Genomic DNA, 24,540 nt, shown 5'->3' with positions numbered 1-24,540 from the left:
AAGGCTTTCTCTCTCTGTCGGCTCTGGAGAAAAGTCATTGTCATCAACCTTCCCTTGGTCTAGGAGCTTCTCAGTGCAGGGACCCTGGGTCCAAAGGATGCACTCTGCTTCTGGCTCTGCTTTCTTGGTGGTAGGACATCCCCCTTTCTCTCTACTTGCCTCTCTCTTTTATATCTGTAAAGAGATGGAATCAAGATACAACCTAATCTTGTAGATTGAGTCCTGTCTCATTAACATAACTGCCTCTAATCCTGCCTCATTAACATCATAGAAGTAGGCTTTACAACACATAGGAAAATTGCATCAGATGACAAATGGTGGACAATCACACAATAATGGGAATCATGGCCTAGCCAAATTCACAGACATTTTTGGGGAGATACAATTCAATCCATAACATGGACAAATCTCATATGGCATTGGTCTCCCTCCTGTGTCTGTGTATCTCTGGGTCTAATCTGCTCATTTAATAACTCAGAAGTGATTATTAGATTTAGAACCTGCCCTATTCAGATATGATCTAATTAACATAACAGAGAAAGTCTAACATGTATACCTATAGAATTACATCTATAGGTATACATGTTAGGACTTCAACACATAGTTTTGGGGGACATAACTAATCCATAATATCTATGGTGTGTCAGGCAGTATTCTCGACATGAAAATTACTATGACTAAAAAGCAGACAAGTCCCAGCTCTCAAGAAAATTAGGTGTATATATGAAAGGACTAAAAATAAACAAGCAAATAAATAGTATAATTTCTGAATGTTTGAAGTGATATGAAGAAAAATGAGCATTGATAGATAGTGACAGGGTGGGTGATGAAGAGGGCTGCTCTAGTTTGGTTGGACAACAAAGGACTCTTTGAGGAGGTGCCATTTCAGTTAAGATGTGGCAGCTGAAAAGGCATCCATATCAAGATTTGGGCCAAAAGTGCTCTCAGCAGAGAGACCATCTAGTGAGAAAGAACTCAGCCAGTTCCAAGGGCAAACAAACAGTGGTTGAGTACAGGAGAGAGTGATAGGATATACGTTTGAAAAGGCAGGCAGAAGTTAAAATTTTAGGTCAGGTTAAAGTGTTTGAATTTTATTCCAATTGCAACAAGCACCCACTAGAAGTTTCCAAGCAAGACAGCGAAATAATATTCATGGAAACGTTGGCCACCGAACTGATACTGTGGAGGGTAGACTAATTTAGGTTACAAGAAATGACCAGTTGGGGAAAAGGCCGACTTTAGGACGAAGGGTGTATATAAAGGAAATGTAGACTATTTATTGAATGTTTTGATGTCCTTAATACTGTTCTACCCATTTTGCATGTATTAAATCACTTCATTCTTACAGCAATAAGGTAGTTGCTATTACTATCCCCATTTTGCAGGTGAAAAAATTGAGACATAGAAGGCTTAAGTAATGTTCCCTGGTCTCACTATTAGTAAGTGGCAAAGCTGGAATTTAAAACCAAGTTTAAAGTCAAGCTGGGGAGGCCACCCTCAAGCACAATGCTCTACTATGTCTCTAGTCTAAAAACCCATTGCCATTGAGTCGATGCTGACTCATAGCCACCCTGTAGGACACAGTAGAACTGCCCCATAAGGTTTCCAAGGCTGAAATCTTTACAGAAGTAGACCGCCACATCTTTCACCCTCAGAGCAGCTGGTGGGTGCTAACCTTTTTGTTAGCAGCCAAGAACTTAACTACTGCACCGCGATGTCTCTAGTCTAGACATAACTAAATGGTTAGAAATTTTATCAGCTTAATGATCTTCTGTGATTGTTGAACCCATTAAATAAAGGAAGATGAAGAGGATATATGGAGGGGATATCTACATTGGATGGGAGAGGAAGGGACAGTTGGAGACATAGGAAGAGAACAAGGAGAGTAGAGTGTCAGGGATAACAGAGGAAAGGGGGGTTTCCAGAAAGGCTATTATGTTTAAGAGTATTACATGACCCAGAAAATCCCAATGAATCTGATATGGAGCTTCTTAGTGGACTTCGAGTGTGTTTGTAGCTTGTCCTAAGAGTTTAGGTATTATGGGTGTAGTGTGAGAGTACAGATGACTCTTTCAATAAAATTCAGGCTACAGAAAAGGAAAGAGAAAAGAACGTAAGGAATTTTGTTTTTAGGATAAGCAGACTTTAGCATAATTCTAAGTTAAGGATCAAGTAAAGAAGAATTTGAATTTGTAAGTGCTGAAAATCGATTGGGCAATGCCACTTGAGATGAGAAGTGATACAATAAAGCAAACTAGAAAAAGGTCAGCACTGCAAAGAAAGTAGTCTTCTTGCTATGAGACTAGGAAAAAAAAGGAGGATGAATGGGAAAGTATTCAAAAGACTCAGTTAACACAAAATATGCATTGTCCTTTTTCCTCCAAGGTGTTCCATAGTAGAAGTTGGAACACATAGGGTTGCCTATTCAACACTGGCCTATCCTGAGCCATCTTCATAATCGTTGCTATGTTTGAGCCCATTGTTGCAGCCACTGTGTCAGTCCATCTCTTTGAGAGTTTTCCTCCTCTTCGCTGACCTTCTGCTTTACCATGCACAATGTCCTTCTCCAGGGACTGGTCTGTCCTGATAACAAAGTACGTGAGACGAAGTCTCACCATCCTCACTTCTACGGAGCATTCTAGCTGTACTTCTTCCAAGACAGATTTTTTCATTCTTCTGGCAGTCCATGGTATATTCGATGTTCTTCATGTTCTTCACCAACACCATGATTCAAAGGCTTCAATTCTTTAGTCTTCCTTATTCATTGTCCAGCTTTCATATGCATATGAAGCGATTGAAAATACCATGGCTGGGGTCAGGTGCACCTTAGTCCTCAAAGTGACATCTTTGCTTTTTGACACTTTAAAAATATCTTTTGCAGCAGCTTTGTCCAACTCAATAGGTCATTTGATTTCTTGACTGCTGCTTCCACGGGCATTGATGGTGGAGCCAAGTAAAATGAAATCCTTCACATCTTCAATCTTTTCTCTGTTTATTGAGCTCTCCTTTTATCAAACGATGCAATGGACATGTAGTGAATATAATCTACAGTGACTGTCTTAGCAAATAATTTCAACCTCCAAATGACATACATATATCAAAACGGATTAATGTTCACATGTTAAATCAGTGTATATTGCTGCTTTTAGTACTATAAGTATCTTAAGTTTGCAGTCATTTTGTTTTCATTTTTTAGCAATTTAATTTGGTATTGAAGAACTTTTTATGTTTTCCCCTGTGAATGGTGCTTAAATTACTTGTCAATATTCTATTTCACAGAAACTACACAAATTGGGATTTTTTTTCTTTTACTGTGCAGTGAAAGTGGGAAAAACACAAATTATCCGGCATGTATGATGTGCAGCAACTGCCAGCAGCCAGGATGGCCTTATAGTAATGAAAAGTGATTCATACGGAAAAAAATGCACCCCCTATTCTGTGAGAGTAAACTTCTGATACTGTGCAGTAAATGAGAATAAGTGACCTGAAAAGCAGGCTGTTTTACTTTCTGAACTGAATGCAAGGTTTCACTAGAGACTCTGAATTTTCTAAGTGTCAGAGAAATTTCTGTTCAGGATATTCCCAGTGGATGAAGCAGTTTAAACTTAGACTTCACAATGACAGTGTCTGCCACAGAACTGGCAGATGTCAGAGCATGTGACAAGACAAGCCAGGCAGCAACGCAGAATAATATCCCTGGTAAGGCACAGGGAGAGAATAGATTATTTGTTTATAGTGGACAGATTATAAATAAATCTAGCATGTTAATCAAGGGCACATAAATGCTTTCTCTGCCAACTGCACAGTCATTTCAGTTGAGGTGAATGAATTGCTCTGGCTAATTTTTTTTTCAAGTAGTTTTCTTGTAATTGTTACTAAAACAGTCCTTGGGTGCACATTATACATAGGGAAATGTTAATATATTACTAGATGTGGCTTTCTAGTATGCTGTTTATTCTCCGTAAGTGCTTTAGTCTCTGCTTTATAGACAAGAGCAGGATAATTGGCTTACTGGGTCTATGTTCATATTCAGCCATCCAGACCATCTAAACCAACCCTTTGGGGCCCTGTTATTGTCACAAGAAGCTTTCAGAGGAAAAAAGCAGAGAAATAAGTTTAAAGTATAAGCCCTGTACTTCACAGCAAGATGCCTTTTAACCCTTAAAAATTGCAAGACAAATTTTTGTGTGCGTGTGTGTGTGTATGGGTATGCATGTGTGTGTGTGTATGTGTGTATGGGTATGCGTGTGTGTGTGTGTGTGTATGGGTATGCGTGTGTGTGTGTGTGTGTGTGTATGGGTATGCATATGTGTGTGCATGTGCGTGTGCATGTGTGTGTGCAGGTATGTATGTGTGTGCATGCACATTCAGTTTCCTTATAGCCCGGGCCTGAGACCTCAATCCAGCTGTGTATTATATGACCTGCAGAACATCTTTTTTATTTACATTTCAATTAGTTGCTAATATTTAAAGATTAGAAGATTTCATGTGAAAACAACATTCCTCAATTCTCTGGGAAAAAAAAAAATTTGTACACTGGGCAACATGGACCTGTATTCCATCTGGTAACAATGGGCTAAATCTCTCTCCTTTGACACAGTCCAACTCTGTTCAGTAAGTTCCTGCACCTTCCTGGCCCCTGGAGGCAGAGAGCTCTGGCTCAGCTTTCAACTTTAAGAATGGTCTGACTGGTATGGGGTGCCCATCAGCTAGTGGGACGTTTGGTCATATACAAAAACAGAATGTGCATAAACATGAATATTAAGCTCAGGCACCCTTCCAAGGCTCTTGGAATCACTCAAAGTCCACTCACTGCAGTATTTTCGTCTTCTCGTCTTCAGAATGTTGTTGTCATTCAGCTTATTCTTGCTTGCATGAGATTTCAATCTAAATATTTGGATCAATTTCTGTGAGTAGAAAGAATAGCAAAGAAAGACTAACGTAAGAAATTTAGCTTATTCAAATTCATTTAACAGACTATCGCATCTGCAATGTGACTGCTCGTCTCCCTTTATCTCTAGGTGTGTATCTATTCAACAGAAAGATATGTCAGTTTTCACAGCCCACAGAACACAAACCGTATCAATTAAGTGTTTGGAAAGTTGACTGGAGAGCACACAATCTGATTCAGACGACTCTGATGATTTAATTAAACAAACTTTGTTTCATCCTTGCTTTTAGATCCTAAATGAGTACAATTTCAAACTTAAGATGAAATACCAATTTCTAAGTTAAAAGCCATAACAAGCCAAATTATAATACTTAAATATATATTCATTATATAGTATAAAATGTTATATTTATTTTAACATATCTGTTATATTTATAAATATATATTGATATACATGTATTTATTTAGATTAGTTTTACCTACACGAAGAAGAACATAGACTATTATCATAAACCAGATCTTTCTTCATATTGCTTCATTCCTTCATTCTCTCATTCATTTCTTCCTCCCTTCTTTCTGTCCTTCTTCCCGTCCTTTTTTTCCTTTGATGAATATTTAGTGAACACTTATTATATTTCTGGTATTTTTCTAGGGATACAGCAGTGAACAAGAGAAGCAAACATTTCTGCTCTTATAGAAGTTACGTCCCTTTTTCAGATAATCTTTTTCTTTCAAAAATGTCCCTTTTAAAATTGATATAAATACTTTTGAGGTTGCACGCCATGTGTTTCCTTTTTCAGCATCTGACCAATTTCCTCCACGTTGATCCTATAGTGACAGATGTTAACATAACTTTTCAAATGTAATTAAGAACCATTTATAACAAATGGCTGGACTGCAGTATCAAAAACGGGAATTTAAAGTACCAATGGTTTGCAATAGGTTTGTGTTGATTCTGTTAATCCAGTATTGAAATGATTTACACTATTATTTCACTGATACTTTTGGAGCTGCATCTGTGGACTGCACGCTATGCTAGGGACAGGTGAATAAGCCTTGGTCCTTGCCCTCACCAATCGTAGGGCAGCTTCCAGAGGTTATAAGCATTTTAGTAAAAGATGTTGGGTGTTAAGACAGAGGGTGTTAAGAAAACAGGTGGAAGGGTCACCTCTGCAGACCAGGCAGAGGTAAGGTAGGTTTTCTGAAAGGGGGGACATTTAAGTTTATTATTGAAGGATCATTATTAATAATAACAACTAATATTTATATGCAACTGCTTTTCCACAGAATTCATGAAAGCAGGGGTTTTTTCTATGTTTTATTAGCTTGATATATCTCCAGAACCTAATATTATGTACAGCACATACAGGCATTCAATAAATATTTGTTGAATAACTGTGCCAGATACTGCGCTAATGAATTATGAATTTTCCAGCCTCCTAAAACAACCTTGTGAGAGAGTTATTATCGTTATTTTTTCCATTTCACAGATGATGAAACTGGCAATTAAAGAAATGAAGCAACTTGTTTAAGATTATGGGGCTTTTCATGGGCAATTCTAGAGGCTGCCATAGGCAAGAGAAGAGACTTTGAAGAATGGCCTCAAAGTAGATGTCCTTTGTGGGCCGAAGGACAAAAGCTTAAAAATAAGGCCAAATTGTGAAGGTTCTTGCATTTCTTTAAACAAAGGGTGGATTTTATCACTATGGCAATGGAAAGTCATGTAAAAAACTAGAAACAATAGGCTGAAATGTTAAGATCTACATCACAGAAAAGACATTATCAACATTCTCCAGAGTAGGTGAAAATTGTAGGCAGTAAAGCCAGTTAGAGGTCTCTTACAGTAAATATATTGTGGAAAATGAGAAATACTTTCTCTTGTATGCTTTCTTTCATAATAGTTTCCTGAATCATCAGCTTGTGACTTGGACCTTTGTGTCTCTCATCACTCTTGCAATGCAATTTCAACTTCTAGAAACGAAACGGTTGACATGAGTAAAAGAAAATACACTTGTTATAAAAGATTATTGCCCATGTAAAATTATATAAAGTCAGTGACAATACAAATTTTTTCCCAAATTTTATCTGCATTTATTTTTCTCTCTCTTCTGCAAACTCCCTTCCTTCTACCACAACCTTTTTTCTAGGTAAACTGAGCTACTTGCAATTTTCAGAATGTGCCTTGCTTTCTCTTGTCTTCAGCTCCCTCAAAAAACAAATAAACAAAAAGATCATCACTTGTCTTCCAGTTAATTCCAACTCATGGCAACCCCAGGAGTTTCAGAGTATACTGCACATAGGATTTTCAATGGCTTTGACATTTCGTAAGTATATCACCAGACCTTTCTTCCGAGGCACCTCAGTCAGATTGACACCACCAATCTTTAGGTTAGGATTTTTTAAAGAGAGTTAATGTTAATGAATAACCTTATTTTTGACACATCTACCCACTGTTTTTATGTGTCTGTCCATTCATCCATCTATCCATCCACTCATACAATAAATAGTTCTTATTGTATGCCGGGATCACCGTGAGTTGGAATCAACTAGACAGCAATTGGTGGTATTTTATAGATATAATAAGTGTTCAATAGTTCAATAGATTATTTAACATTTTTTCCATAAATAGTGTATTTGCCTTAGTGGACTTTTAATCTGAAACTATAACTATCCTTTGGCTTCTTTAATTTTTTAATATTACTGAAATACAGTGAAATTGAAGAAAACAAGCAGAAATCTAAATGACGTATATAAAAAATTTTTCAAAAATTATACGTAGAAAATGTTATTGCCCTGTAGTTAGGAAACACATTTTAAAATGCAAGGATTTTCATTTTCATCCTACTCAAATTTCATTCCGAGTCTGTACCTTATACATTGATTTTGCATATGCAGTTCAATGTGTGATATGCACAGTAAATTGTTATTGAAATATGAGCAATAAAAAGTTATTGACTGTGGTATTAGCTGATATTTCAAACCAAGAATCTCCACAAGTAATACCTTTAGGGGCTCTTCAAGAAATATAGCGGAGAAATTATCTCCTGAAAGGTGATAACACAAATTTTAAAGAAAAAAACAATTATATGTAACAGCAAGACTACAAAATATTTTAAGAAAATGACTGAGCTTTAGGATAGTGTCAAGATGAAACTCTGAATTAGACTCTCCACTCCAAGTGTTTGAATAGAAATAATTTGCTGGCTATGAACAGGATATTTGAAAACAATAGGAAGATAGTATCTTGGACTATGATTTCTTGTTGTGATACATTTTCTCCAAATATATTACTGTATGTGCACTGTTCAGCCTATACACTCTGTAGTTATAAATCTTAAGTTCATGGTGTTACAGATAAAAAGGAATCCATAAAATGCTTCGCCTCTCTATCTTTTTAATAAAAGGCATACATTATCCTCATAAGACAAATTTGTTTTCAGACTTGGTGGTTTGCATGACACATACAAATACAGGCCATAATAGAGCATCTTATAAAGTAATTGGCAATTCATCTTCCCATTTTCTTTTGTTATATACATCTATATTAAAATAAAGTTTCATCAATTACATCTAGGCAATGAGCTCTAGCCTCTCAATTTATTTCACTTGAACATAGATTCTAGAGTTAGGAAAATTATTTCTGTGTTTCAGTTTGCATCTTACCCTGGGAAATAACTTACTGTTTATTAATTTGTAGTTTATTTTTCTCAGTTTTCCACTCGGAAGGCAAATTACAGTCATTCTTCACTTATTCCAGATGTCTCTTGTAAAATTAGCAAAGTTCTTCTACCAAATCTCCACTGGTTAAGGGCTTAAAATAATAATTAATTTGAAATAAGAACTATTTAATTTAAAAGATAATGCTAATATTTATTTAAGCAATGTCCTAGTAACTTACCAATTATAACAGTTCCATCTCAGTTGAAAACGTTCAAGTGTGTCTCGCCCACCTCTCTACCTCCAAATAAACTGTTGCTTTAGCAACATTTAATCCACAAATGTTACCATCACAATATTAATATTTTCACAGTATTAATATATACATACTTTATATATATGTATGTATATGCAAACTATTCTGCCTATATTTGTGTATGTATTTTGAAACTGATTTATTAAAAATTTTGTCTTAATGATTTTTTACTTAAGGGATGACATGATATATGTGAAAGCAGTAATTTTCATTTCTTAAAACAAGCTAATTCTATCTGTAATTATAAAGTACTACCCTAGACAATGCATATACGATGAAACTCATTAACATTCTATTACTCCTGAATGTGTTAGCCCAAGTAAGTGAAGTAACTAAGCCTGTGAATGTGAAGTCATATTCCTAGTCTACCTTGTTCCTTTTTTTATTGTAGTCCCTCCTTGGGTTTCCACTTTTCTGTAATTCTTTCACCAAATTCCTGAGCAAGATCTTTCTTTCCTCTTCTCTAATCATTATCATCTCCTTATGAAGGAGTTCTTGTTTTAACCCTACTTTTTTTCCAACCTCTTCCACCTGTGGCTACTAAATTAATGGATTAACCATACCACATCAGAATTAAAGTTTTTAGGACAACATACATTCTGTGTGACTTCAGATGCCTATGCACTAAAGCCAGTCATATAACAGAGGCAATGAGGTCTATCTAGTAAATAAAGCAAGATAATTTTACTTCTCTTGCTAACATAGACCATGAAGACAAAAATATTTGTATAACAAAAATATTAACTAAATTCAGTTACATAATTCATATAAAGTCTTTAGCATTGTGCCTAGTGGATAGCAAACATTCAATTAGTATTAGTTATAAAGCAATAAATATTATACATATTAAATGTTGTTATTAACAATTTTTTTATGTTGACTTTATTTTAGAGTCTTATTGTTATTGATGCAGCAATTGTTTTTTCAGTGATTCAACAGGATAGCATACATCTGGCCATAGATTTCTGTTTACAACAGTTGCCAATCCCGGTAGACTAATAATGGCTGCCTGTTTTGGTCTACTGGAAAATGATTCTGAGAGTAAATCTGGGTGTGAGTGCATTATGCAGCAGATTAGTAATGTCTGCAATGCACAAAGCAGATATACATTCCACATATATAATATACCTGTATAAAAGGTGGGTGCACAAACACTTAAATGCTGAGCTACTAAACGAAAGGTTGGTGGTTCGAGTCTAACCAGAGGCAACTCGAAAGAGAGGCCTGGCAATCTACTTCCGAACTATCACAGCCATTGAAAACTCTATGGAGCACAGTTCTACTTTGACATACCTGGAGTCACCGTGAGTCCGAATTGGCTCAAGAGCAACTGGTTCATTGTTTTGTTTTGCTCTGCTTTGCTTTTTGGATAAAATGTACCTATTCAAATTTTTTTAAAAAGACTCATATAATGTTTTTCTAGTCTGAAACAATTGATTTATCAATTTTTCTTCCAACTGAAAATTTTATAGCATTTTTCTTCATGCTTTTGTTATATTCTCTTTTAAGACATAGATAGAAGCATTTGATGAAAGAAGAGTAATACTAAAAATATTGAAGATAAATGCTTCTTTGAAAACTAAAGCAAAAAGTACAGTGCTACAAGACTGAGATTTACAGTAAGAGCTCGTAAGAAGACAGACTACAAGTTTACTTCTCCATAATTAAATAATCTTTAAGCACTGTTAATAAATAAGTAAAAATGTATATTTGAACACTCTTATTTGGGGATAATTTTAATAGATGTTTTCTTAACAATATTATTAAAACTTATTTTTAGATGGCAGTGGACTTATTTAATAAGATTTCTTTTTCTGCATGTATTTATACATAATTATCAAGAATATCCTTGCCATTAATAATGCAAATTTTAATTACAAGTTAGAAAATTGATGCACCCTTTTGGCTACATTATTGCAATGACTTCCTGTGAAGTAGGATTATTTGGATAACAATCTCTTGGGTATTCAGAGTTTTGCTTTAATTGTTTTCAGTTTTTCTACAGCCCTGCACTGTGGTTTGGAATTTAGTTTGTGTTCATTAACAGTGAGCAGTGAACTTGAAAGACTTATGAATTATACAGTTCAGATACCTGTATATATTGTTTTGGTTTAGAAGAGATACTGTAGACATGAATCACAGCATAAATAAATTTCTGCTAACCTAAATTGATATGCATATTGCTTCTTTACTTCTTTATTTAAAAAATGAGGATCATGCCTGAGTGCATATTGGATTGATTTTAAGACATCTGATAAAACATTAGCTTTCTTTGTACACTTTATCACAGAAGGATTCCGTACCATTTCAGAAATGGAGTCGTTTCTAAAAAACTATCAAATGAAGCAGCAATTGCCAGTTTTCTCTTAGCAAGAAACAATAAGGAGCAACATTCTTTTTATATTTTACAGAAGAGAGGTATGTTTCAAGTAGCAGAACATGTCATTAAAATTTATGATAACCAGTCACAAATTAAACCTCCAGAGTAGTATTTTCAGGGTAGGTTGGGGTATAAGTCACCTCAAATGAATTGAATTTTGATAATCTTCACATAACTTTGTCTCGTTTGAAGAAAGAAAGCAGTAGCTTGGTGTAATCCACGCACTGCTATCCAACTTCTTGCTGAGTTACTTTGAAAAATTAGGTTTTTTTGGCTGAGCTAATTTTAATATCAAAACAGAGACTGCCTTAAATGGCATTTTAAGTGTATAACTGTGTCTATTATGAAGCTCTCCTGATCTGAGAACTCAAATGCGGGGCCTAGCAAGTGTCAATCAGGTGGCAGTTATTGTTCTATACTAACAGTAAAATGAAGTGTTTCCCAAATCTTGTGTCTTGCTATGTATTGGACTCACCAGGGTGCTTATTAAAAATATAGATGTCCAAGCTCCATCCCAGATCTATTAATTAAAATCTCTGGACACAAATCCAAGGACCTTTACTTTTAAGTAGTCCAAGTGGTTTTGAAGTTCTTTTGGAACTACTGAAACACAGTAGTTCTCCATTCAAGGAATGTTAGAAATTAAGAGTTATACTGGGGAAGAATTTAAAACATTTTTTTCATGTTTTTATAAGGAAGTCCCATTATAGGAATTTTGAAAATTTTGGAGTATATGATATCCAAATAATATCAGATCCGGTTTGTGGAAAATTAAATAATCATTGTGAAGAACTTTGTATGATTTTTAATACTTTCATAGCTTATTTGTTGTTATGACCTATGGTCTCCTCCTATGTGACTCTCTGTGTTTATTAGAAATAAAACACTATAAAGTAAAAGATGTATGTCCTGTCTTGAGTAACACCACAAAGGTTGTTGGGGAGGGACAGTGTCCTTGGCCTGAAATGAAAGTAACACAAGGGGAAAATTAAGGTGACACCATAAGGATTGCAGAACTAAATGGACTGAAGCTTGGTGAGCCAGTTCTGAATGGAGAAGTCTACCTGAGTCTTTAAGACCCACATCAGTTTCTCAGCATTGATTATGTTTTGGCGTTGTTTTCACCTAGTAACGTGGTGCCAGATTTTACTTGCATATTTATCATGCAGCAGGTGAGCATGAAATTGTGGTGGTATACCTGGATTTGCTAATAGGTATATGGGTAGGTGAGGGATGTGTAGGGGAAGGAAAATAGGAAATTAGCTGTATTTATTTTAATTTATAACAGAGTGGTGGTTCAGTGATAGAACTCTAGCCTTCCATCAGGGAAACCTGGGTTTGATTCCCAGCCAGAGTACCTCATGCTCAGCTACCACCTGTCTGTCAGTGGAGGCTTATGTATTGCTATAATGCTAAACAGTTGAGCTTCCAAATGAAGTTGGACTGGGAATAAAGGGCTGGCGATCTACTTCTGAAAATCAGCTGAAGAAAACTCTATGGATCACAACAGTCCAATCTGCAAGTGATCAAGGGGATGGTGTAGGACTGGGCAGCATTCTGTTCCGTTATACATGGAGTCCCCACGAGTTGAGTACCCACTTGATGGCAGCTAACAACAACAATTTCAATTCAGAAATATGACTTAGATTAAGAATCTTTCTAAGCAAGTATTAGGATGTGTGTGCAAGAAGAAAATGGAGTAATCCAAAGGTAAGATAAATCAATGAAACAGCAGTAAAATCCAAGGGACTCATTGATGATTAAATAAGTAAAATGCGAATAGGCAGAGAGAAAGTATCTAGATGAGAGGAATCATATGCACAAACAAATAGTCCAAATATGTTGTGCGCTGACTAGAGAAGCAATTGTGAGTGGAAGTGGAAGGGGGTACATATCAGATAGAAAAGTCACACAATATTAGGTGCTAATATAATTATGGTTGACAAGAATCTCTTACCATAAAAAAATACCTTCAAAATTGATTAAGTTACAAACCAACGAAACCCAAATCCATTGCCATCAAGTCACTTCCAACTCATGGCAAATCTATACTCACAAAGAACACTCTAAATGATTTTTTAACAAACAACTCTGTAGACTATTTTGTTGATATAAATATATAATTTATACAATAGTATCCAGTTGTCTTAGTTTCTAGTGCTGCTGTAACACAAATATCACAAGTGGGTGGTTTTAAAAAATATACATTTATTTTCTCATAGTTCTAGGGGCTGAAAGTCCAAATCAGGATCTCTGTGTCACTTCCTTCCTTGTTGGTAGCCTCGGGCTTTACTTGGTTCTTGGTGATCCTCACATGGTGCCCATTTTCTCCAGTATGTGCCCACTTATGTGGCTAATCTGCTGTTTTTATAAATCAGAAGTGATTAAGTTTAGAACACACTCTAAACTGATACGACCTCATTAACATAAGAAAGAAAACTCCATTTCCCAAGAGGATTACATCCATAGGTATAAGGGTTAGGATACAAATACATATTTTGGGGGGACACAGTTCAATTCATAACACCATTCTATAATGAAGCACACAGGCAAAATACAGTTTTATAACAACTAAATTATATCACAGAAAGATGAAAGAGAAATGAAAAAATTAGTCAAAAGTGCTTATAGCTGGCTCTATTCGTTACATGTACAAAGTTACAGTTAAATATCTTCGTTAAAGATATAATACTCAACTTGTCTTGAGTAGTTAACAAGAGAAAGAAAGGGAATTAACATAACTTCATGACAGTGCTTTGAGGGAGGAACCATTTGAGAAAAACATCCTCAATTTCTTTAATTGTTGCAGCTGGGGTTTAAACTAAGGGCTCCAGGAATCCCAAAGCCATGCTGTGGTATGGCGCCACAGTTCTTCTTTAGTATCAAGAAGAGATTCAATATGATGAATTTTTTAACTGGAAGACCCTGGAGATTTCTGAGTAGGTTAATTATGTAATGAAAACAACTTTTAAAATGAGAATGGAAAAGCAGGCATGAAGAGAGAAAATCCCATCTTAAGGTAAAAACATTAACTGTGAAGAAATATGAGGATTTTCCAAGGAATAACTCATAGAAAGACTATCAAGTGTGTCAGCCTATAACCCCTAACTCTTTGTAAATCTCTCCGTTTATGATCGTTTTCTCAGAGAACACTTGCATAATTAGCACACACTGGTGAAGGAATTAACAATAGCATTTTTGAATAACCAGGCTCACACTTTTATAATATCATATAATAAGTATGGTTTGATCTTGATAGAAAGAAAGCCAACTTTCTGACTTTGATTTTTCTATCAATAGGCATATTTATTTTAGTATTCTTTCTTTTCCCTAATTAATTAATTAACAGCATAAGAGACTCACATTAGGTCTACTGATAATAAACTTTCAAATGATCATTGTGGAGAGATTGGTCCACAAAAGCATCACCACAGCACAATCAATAGTAGCAAATCTTGAGCAAGAATGAATCCATTCTAAAAATTGTGTTCTTCGTAAGTGTGAACTGGATGAATGGTTACTAGGACTGTAGTAGGTACCCTTTTTAAAATAAAGGATATACTTCTTTTCTGAGGCACTATAGAAATTCTAAAAGCCTAAGAAATTTGAAAACAAACCTTCATGATCGTGTTTCTGCTTATCTGGTATCCATGGCACTGTAATAGTTAACAAGAAGTTTGCACTTGAAAGTTATACAGTAATATTTAGAATTGAATATAAAATTGCATTGAAGCACTATCCCAGGAGCTCTAGATACTTATTGAACTGGAGAAATAAGGCCAAGTTTCAATAACTGGTTTCATTTCTGCCACTGAGAAGGTAAAATTAATATTTGTAGATTTTCTCCTTCCTTGGTGGTGAGACACCTGAAAGTGTCCCACCCAAAAGGGGCAAAACATCTACCTGGCAAAATGATCATTTGAGTAGGGTAAAATATAAAAGTTCTAATTACTGTTTTCACCTTAACTAATTCCAGAGCATTAAAATGTGTGAGTTTGGGAAAAAAAATCTGTTATTGATATGGACACTGAAATGCAATTACTTCAAAGAAAGATAACTGTGTAGAGCAAGTGCATTAAAATTGACTTTTTGGAGAGGTCTGTAAAAAATGTATGGTGATTTGTAGGACCGTGAGAAACCAAATATAAGTAGTATAGTAAGATATTGAAAGAATGTATCATTAGAAATTTGATACCTCTTTTTTTATGACAATGTAAATCTTGGTGTGCAGTGATAATACAACTTATTTATAAAACATTTCCATTAAATGCTATTTGAGAAATCATTTATTAGACTTGTTTGTATATACTATTATGGGAATCGAAGTGACAACAATTCCTAAAATAATTTAGATAATTGTGAGTTCCCTTTATGAGCCCCAATTGTGATTCACACGAAATGGATCTGCAGGAAGTTTCCAACCCATCTGCCATTTTGTTGCCTGTGCTCAAAAATTTATCCATTATAAAGATAAACGTACACAAGAGACATAAGTGTTATAACTGTCATAATACCGACTCATAGCGACCCTATAGGACAGAATAAAAGTGCCTCATGGGGTTTCCAAGGCTGTAAATCTTTACAAAAGCAGACTGCCACATCTTTCTCCCTCAAAGCAGCTGGTGGGTACAAACCGTAGAACTTTCGGTTAGCAGCTGAGCACTTATCCACTGTGTCACCAGGGTTCCTTATAAGTGCTATACACCAATATTTTTCATTCTCCTCCTGCTGGACACATGAGAGATTATACTTCCTCATCTTCCTAAATTTAGGCATGAACATGAGATTTCCTTTGGTCAATAAAATGTGAGCAGAAGCATTTATTTGTCTGTCCTCTCCTCCACTGCCGCAGTGATCCAGGTAGCACATGCTAGTATAAGGTGTATAGCTCAGCCATCCCAGGTGACTTGTGTGGTCTCCAGACTCCTAGCTGAGTGCAAAAACAAGAAATAAACATTTCTGTCTGACGATACTGACATTTGGAGGATATTTGCTACTGCTGTAAATCTATTTTAGCCCGAATAATACATTACATGACCTCTGGTGACCATTTTAATTTGAAGATGTAAACCCTGAGAACTTTGAAGGCAAAGAAGGTCGGTATTACAATCATCTTCACATTCTCAATACCTAATGCATTCCTGGAATCTAATGGAAGTCCCTGGATGATGCAAATGATTAAGTGCTTGACTACTAGCCAAAAGGCTGGTGGTTCCAACCTATGCAGAGGTGCCTCAGAAGACAGGCTTAGATATCTGCTTGCGAAAGGTCACAGCCTTGAAAACCCTATGTAGAAGCTCTCTTCTGCACATACAGGTTCGCCAGGAGTCAGAATCAACTCAACGGCAACTAAGAACAACAACAAAAATATGCTAATGAAAAACTTGGACGAATGATCATTTATAATACGCAGTATAGATGAACAAATTCTTAAAAGGAATTTTAACAATGCAATCAAAGTGATAAAAGGCTAAGTAAGGATAAGCAGTAACAGCAATAACAAAAACATTAAACAAAACAAAAAAAATAAAAACTAAATCCATTGCTGTCCAGTCGATTCCAACCCATAACAACCCAATAGGACAGAGAAAAACTGTCCCATAGGGTTTCCAAGGCTGTAAATCTTTATGGAAGCCGACTGTCTCATCTTTCTCTGCAGAGGGGCTGGTAGGTTAGAATCACCAATCTTTCCATTAGCAGTCTAGCACTTTAACCACTGTGCCACCAGGACTCCTTATGAAATCATTAAAGATGAAATTTATGGAGGGTTTCCAAGTATCAGGAGCTGTTCTACATGCCTCCCATACATTAACATATTTAATCCTCATAATAAATTGTTTTACATATAAGGAAATAAAATTTTAACCTGGGAATGCAAAAACAAAAAAATACTTTCATAAAACTGTTCAAAATTACTAAGAATCTACATATAACAATAAAAACATCCACCAGTTCTTAGAGTATTAGGACAAGCTGGTGGAATCTTTTAAAAGTTCTGTTTTACACTAAAAAAAAGAAAAAAGAAAAAGCCGCACCCAATGCCGCTGAGTCGATTCCAATTTATAGCGACCCTATAGGACAGAGTAGAGCTGCCCCATAGAGTTTCCAAGGAGCTTCTGGTGGATTCAAACCATCTACCTTTTAGTTAGCAGCCATAGCTCTTAACCACTGTGCCTCTAGGGCTCCCTGTCTTACACAGTAGTAGTTACATAGCTGTCTTAGCTTCCTAGGGCTGCCATAGCAAATACCAGAAAGTGGGTGGCTTTAAAGAACAGAAATTTATTTTCTCACAGTTCTAGGAGCTAGAAGCCCAAATTCAAGACACCAGTAGGACAATGCTTGCTCTCTGTTGGTCAGGAGAAGATCTTTCCTTTTCTCCTACAGCTTCTGGTAGCCCTACCCACTTTTTTGGCATTCCTTGGCTTTTATGTGCATCTGCGCGTGACATCCGTCTTCTTTCTGTGTAACTGTCTAGGTGTCTGTTCTCGCTTTATATAAAACACTACTCAAAAAGGATTAGAATTAGGAGCCACCCTACTTTGGTATGACTTAACTGGTAATACCTTCAAAGAAAAACCCCATTTCCCAAACAAGGTCACATGCACAGGCAAAGGAGTCGAGATGTCAACATATCTTTGTTCCAGAACAAAATTCAATCTGTAACAGTAACCAAATTCATTGTACACTAGGATATAAGGGGAATTTTCAGAAGTGTTTAGAACTCCTGGAAGGCAGTCACATAATTTGAACGGTATGTGGGATTGACTTCTGAGTTTCTGACATTAGCAATGAGAAGACCCTCATGCTTGAACAAATAAAACTCCTGGTGTCCCTGACAGACATAGAATACAAAGTTGAAATGATCCAGCATGACTTGTCTCAGACCTAGCATTATGCTTACCATGTACTGAGAACAATTTCTTCTTTTTTTTTTTACTTGTGATTTTTTTCCAGGTTTTCTTAGAACTGTCAAGTGCATATTTATTTAAATTTTAACTTGGCTTTGAATTTAATTACGTTTTCAGTAAAAGATGAAATCAGTTTTCAATCTCATGTCCCCAGTGGTAATGCTGGGCTTCCATATGTTGATCTACACTGTTAACCTGACAATTGAGTAGGAGGTGGTACTTGAAGACATTTCTCTAATTGTGCATTCGTATTTGCAGCTCTCTCTGCTTCCTGTTAAAATCGCAGACCCTTTTACTTACATCCTTATTAGGCCATTGTGTTAGTTTTCTATTGCTGCCATACAAATGACAACAAACTTACAGGCTTTATTAGCTCACATTTTTGTAGGTCAGAAGTTCAGTATGAGTCTCAAGGGACTAAAATCAAAGTGTCAGCAGGCCGCATTCCTTTTTTGGAGGTTCTCAGGATGAATCCATTTCCTGCTCATTCTGGTTGTTGGCAAAATTCAGTTCTTGAGGTTGTAGGATCAAGGTCCCTGTTTTCTTGCTGCCTGTAAACTAAGAGTCAGCCCCTGTTTCTAGAGGCCACCATATTCCTTGACTCTTGATCTCTTTCCTCTACCTCCAAAGCCAGCAACCAGGGATCAGGTCCTTCATACTTTGGATTTCTTTGACCCACTCTTCTTCCATCTTCTTCTGCTTTGTATGACCCATGTGGTTAGACTAGGTCCACCTGGATAATCCTGGATAACTTCTCCATCTCAAGGCACTTAGCCTTAATCACATCTGTTAAATCCCTTTTGCCATGTAAGATAACATATTCATAGGGTCTGCCAGAGACATCTTTGAGGGGACATTAGTTGACCTATCATAGCCAAAGAGAGTTCGTTTCATAGAAGTGTTTAGACTTGGTGATTATTTCAGAGAGATGATGTATCTCAAGAGGAGATTATTCAGCAGTGTTTTTAGAGAGTGCTTTTTTTTTTTTTTGTGGCCATTTATTGTGTTGCCAATTAATAATGTACTGCCAATTAATTGATTTCCTTACATTCTTTTCTGTACAGGAGGAAATTGGATAATCACAGGGAGTCTCTTTACTTTTTAATATATTATCAGCAAAATCAATATGTTATAGATATTTGCCATTTGAAATTTAAAAATCTTTTTATTGTTATTATACAATCTATTTTTAAAAATTGTTGACAAGAAGAGACTTTCATCTTTCTTTACTCCCAAATTCTGATTAACAGAGATAGATTTTTCAGAATAATTGCTGGCTGACCCTGTGGAGCCTTCAGAACTGAGACTGACCCAGACTAAGATCTCTGAAAAACTCTTCCCAAATGACATGCTCAGAAACCTGTATCTCCCTCAACTACAATTTTCACTTTTTTGCATGGATGCTTTAGCTGCAGGCCAACTACTAGAGTACAAGATGTGGTTCAAAGACCACAATCATCAGAAACACCAGCAGAGCCTGTTGAAAAATACACACCTCTGGACTATATTAACAGTCACATCATTGCAACATTTGGTGAGGAGATTCCAAGTATCAGGTGATTGCAATGTCTACTAATGTTCGAGAGTGCTGACTTTCCCTTCATTCGAAATGCATATTTTGAAAATTAATTAATTCCTACATTTTGCTCTTTGGGAATATATATGCTAGCTTGTATTGTTAAAGCATGTTTTGAGATCTTTAAGATTACTTTTATGAAATAATTTGGCACTTCAAACGAATGACTGTAAGAGGTGATCTGAATAAATTCGTAAGTAGGAGATGACAAGATCTAGGAGTTAAGAGATTTGGATTTAAATTCCTACTCTGCTATTACATGATAAACTTAGTTTATTTAGCTCTCTCAGCCTCAGGTAAATGAGTTTTAGAAGAGAGATGTTTAAATATCCACTTATTGAATACCTAATCTGTGCTACACAAAAGGGATAAGATTCAAGGGCATTATCAAATCGTTGGGGAAATCACAGTCGTATAAACCAATTGCTTACAAAAAAAAAGTGATGGTGTCCAATCAAATGAAAATTATTATTTGGTTTGTCAGTGTGATTTGAATTTAGAGAAGGGAGAGCTCATTGAAAAGTTAGTGTATGTTAGATATACAGTCTTGAGCGCTACCTTGGAACATGTGTAGAGTTTGAATAATTGAGAGGAAAGCAGTTAATGTGGAAGAATTACAAGTAGGAAAACCATGGAGAGGACAAATTAGCATCATATGCTCTTGGAATAGTAATGCCATTAACTGAAACTGAGATGATGGACAATTAGGAAGCTTGAATTGCTTAGATGAACTACATATTTTAGAATCTTGCAAACTAAGATGCTTAGGTTGAGTCAGTTAGTATAGGGAAAAACTATAGTTCTTTATAGTTGCAAGAGCAACATAAAGCTAGAGTCTTAGGCATACTTCACATTTACCATTCGGGGTAGACAAAAAGAGACTTGAAATTCATTCAGAGATAGATATAGAGATGCAAGCTTGATGTTTTGGGAGAGCGACTATCACAGGACTTAATGATAGAATAAATTGAAGAGATAAGATGAGGGACATAATTGAACATGGCTTTAAGACTTCTAAAATAGAATTTGAGGAATTTGGTTCTGATCATGTGAAATCTGATGTGATAATTGGATATAGAGTACATATATTGTGTCTTCATTGAAGAATAATGGAGTGCTCATATATGTGATAAGGTGCAGTATTCATTGGCATTGAATTAAAATGGTAACACTTGGCACTATTCAAGTTTTCCCTTTGACAGGCAGGACATAGAGGGTATCAACTACTGATAATAGCAAATGCTAAGAGGAATATAAGTGTTGAAAAGAATGAAAGGGTAAAGGTATTTAAGATCTAGTGGTTGAGAAAGGCCTCTTTGAAGGGGTGACAATTTGGCATAGATTGAAAGAATGATAAAGAGTGAGCCTTAGGAATATTCCATGCAGACTTTACTTAATGCTTAAAGGCGTGATATGAGAACAAGCATTACTTATTCTAGGAAGAGCAAGATCAGTGTGACCGAAAGGCAGAGTTAGTGATTGGTGACGAAGTCAGAGAGAAAGGCTGAGGACAATAAACACATATTGTACGACTTAGCGTATCAATCATTCTAGATACACACAAATTTCGAATTTATAAGGAACTGAAGTGTGTTTAGTTAAATCCCTTTATTTTGCAGATTAAGATTCTGTAGCTCAATTTAGACATTAGTAACTGATATGGAAGCACTGATAATCAGTCCATTGTTCTTTCTATTATCTAGCAAAGTTCTTTCAACCTGTTTTACTTCTTTTCTCGCAAACAGCAGATAGTCATTGCTGCATCAAGCTATCTGAAATGATCATTAAGAACTGCAATTGTGAAGCTTTGAAAAGCATGGATTTCTTGGCTCTTGTCCTCATGTTCATCTTTTTCTACTTGCTTTTCTTCTCTCCACACTCCCTTAATGTCAAAAGCAACCTTGAAGAGGAAAAGAACTCAGAGGTAGCTTATGGGAAAGGAGGTTGCGGGCTTGCGAAAATCACTTTCCGTTGCTTTGCCAGGTGGTGCATATGGGCAAATTATATCTGGAAACCAATCATGCCTTTCAAAAGGAATTGCTAGTATGTTTCTGTAATACATTGTAGGTTTTGGCATTCTTTGTGTGATTATTGTCTTGTCTTTTTCCCCTTAGTTATTGGTGTTTTCTCTGTATTTTCTGCTTTTTCAAATCGATATGAATAAATAAATGCTAGTATCTGGTAATAAACATTTCTGACATTTAAAAAATTATATAACCTAAGTAGGTAGAAGTTATATTTTTATCAGACATTTTCAAAATTTTATTATTGATTTTGTTCATATGCTCTTTAGTCTTTTAAATCAGAACCATTATTCAGAATATATCCAGCTCACAGCATTAATTTTCCCTTGTTTTTTAATTTAACACAATATCAATTATAACATCTGTAAAGATTTAGTGAATTGATAGAGTCAGTATTTGCTTTTGTTTTCTTTTGTAAGTAAGACAGTGAGATTTGCTAGACATCTACAATCAGGTATCTTCTGGGAACTTTTGGTATTGCAGGAACACTCTCTATGATGATAATTAATTTTTGGATTATATATTTTTCCAAACTCAATTTGTACCAATATTTGTAAACATTGATAAGAAGGGGACTTTTTTGGTTATTTGTTGTAACAAGTATGGACAGTTCAGATTCTCATTGCCTCATACTTCATTGTTTTCCTAAAGAAAATGATCCACATGGAAGTGACTTGAAAAAGGAAAGGAAATGAAGAAAGGAATGCTTTTGTAGACTTCTTCAAGGTCATCCAGTGTGACTCCATCTTTTTCAAGTTAGTGCACTAAGCCTTAGAGAAAAGTGACTTGCTCAAGGTCACACAACTAAGTAGGCAATACTAATCTCTGTGTTCTGATTCCTAACCCAAAGCTAATTTCTCAATATCACTACTTGTTGTTGTTGTTAGAGGTCGTCGAGTCAGTTTCGACTCATAGCGACCCTACAGGACAGAGTAGAACTGCCGCATAAGGTTTTCAAGCTGTGGTTGGTGGATTTGAACTACTGACCTTTGGATTAGCAGCCAAGCTCTTAACCACTACACCACCAGGGCTCCAATACTACTACTAGTAATAATAATAATTGAATTTAGTAAATTCAGTTTATGTCCAACAAATGATTTGTGTAAAAATATAGAACTTAAATGTTTTCTCTTTTTTGTGGGCCCATTACAATTTAAATAAATATTTTTACAAAAACTCCATTCAGTAATAAAGTTGCATTTTTGTAGTTAAAAATGATTTCCCTAAAAACCATTCACCACGCTTAAAATCTGCTGAAAATATCCACCTGCTTAAAATCCTCCAATTGATTTCCATCACACTTAAAATAAAATCTAAATTTTACCTTGGCCTGCAAAACCCTACATAACCAGACCAGGCCCTTCCTAGTTCTTTCCATTCATTTTGAACCACTTTTCTCTTGCTCACCAAGTCCCAACCATGCTGTGTTTCTTTCTGTTTCTCAGAAATACAAATTGCTTTGTTTGCAGTCATTTGTTTTACTCTAGCTATTCCTTCTTCCTGGGCCATTTTCGTCCTGTGAGCTTTATTAAAATGGTCAACTTATTCTTGATACTCAGGTCTCAGTTTACATTTCATCTAGAGAAATCATCCCCCATACCTAATCTGAGGTAGCCTACCAATCATTCTCAACAACCTGTGTGGTTTCTTTGCATAGCAATTTCAGCAATGTAACCTTTTCTGTTCATTTATATATGGTAGAAGTTTTCCTTTCTTTTTAAAATACAGCATTTCTTATGATGGAAACGGGAACAATGACCTTTTGCTGTCGTGTTTTTCATTTTATCCCCAATGCCCAGACAAGTGCCTGATACATAATAAACCAAAAATCCACTGCCTTTGAGTTGATTCTAACTCATAGCAACCCTCATAGGACAGAGTAGCACTGCCCCATAGGGTTTCCAAGGCTGTAAATCTTACAGAAGCAGACAGCCACATCTTTCTCCTGCAAATCAGCTGGAGCATTAGAACCATCAATCTTGTGGTTAGCAGCCGAGCACTTAAACCACTGCACTACCAGGGCTCCTGCTATATAATAAGCCCACAGTAAAGTGTGTTGAATTGAATTAAATAGTGGGTATGGGATAAAGGTGAAAGAAAATGCAAGGTAAATATACTTAAAAGTCTTGTTGTTAGGTGCTGTCCAGTCGGTTCTGACTAATAGCAAAGGAAACAGAAAGAAACACTGCCTGGTCCTGAGCCATCCTCACAATGGTTGTTATACTTGAGCCCATTGTTGCAGCCACTGTGTCAGTCCATATCCTTGAGGGTCCTCCTTTTTTTTGTTGACCTTCAACTTTACCAAGCATGATGTCCTTCTCCAGGGACTAGTCCCTCCTGATAACATGTCCAAAGTATGCCATCCTTGCTTACAAGGAGCATTCCAGCTGTACTTCTTGCAAGTCAGATTTGTTCATTCTTCTTATAGTCTGTAGTATATTCAATATTCTTCACCAACACCATTATTCAAAGGCATCAATTCTTCTTTAGTCTTCCTTATTCATTGTCCAGCTGTCACACGCATATAAGGCAATTGAAAATACCATAGCTTAGGTCAGGCGCAACTTAGTCCTCAAAGTGACCTCTTCGCTTTATAACACTTTAAAGAGATCTTTCACAGCAGATTTGCCCAATGCAGTGCATCATTTGATTTCTTGACTGCTGCTTCCATGGGCATTGATTGTGGATCCAAGTAAAATGAAGTGCTTGACAACTTCAATCTTTTCTCCATTTATCATGATGTTGCTTATTGGTCCAGTTGTGAGGATTTTTGTTTTCTTTATGTTGA

The sequence above is a fragment of the Trichechus manatus genome, unplaced genomic scaffold, assembly GCF_000243295.1.
Source record: "Trichechus manatus latirostris isolate Lorelei unplaced genomic scaffold, TriManLat1.0 scaffold00012, whole genome shotgun sequence".
Taxonomy (NCBI): Eukaryota; Metazoa; Chordata; class Mammalia; order Sirenia; family Trichechidae; genus Trichechus; species Trichechus manatus.
This window is presented reverse-complemented; position numbering follows the sequence as displayed.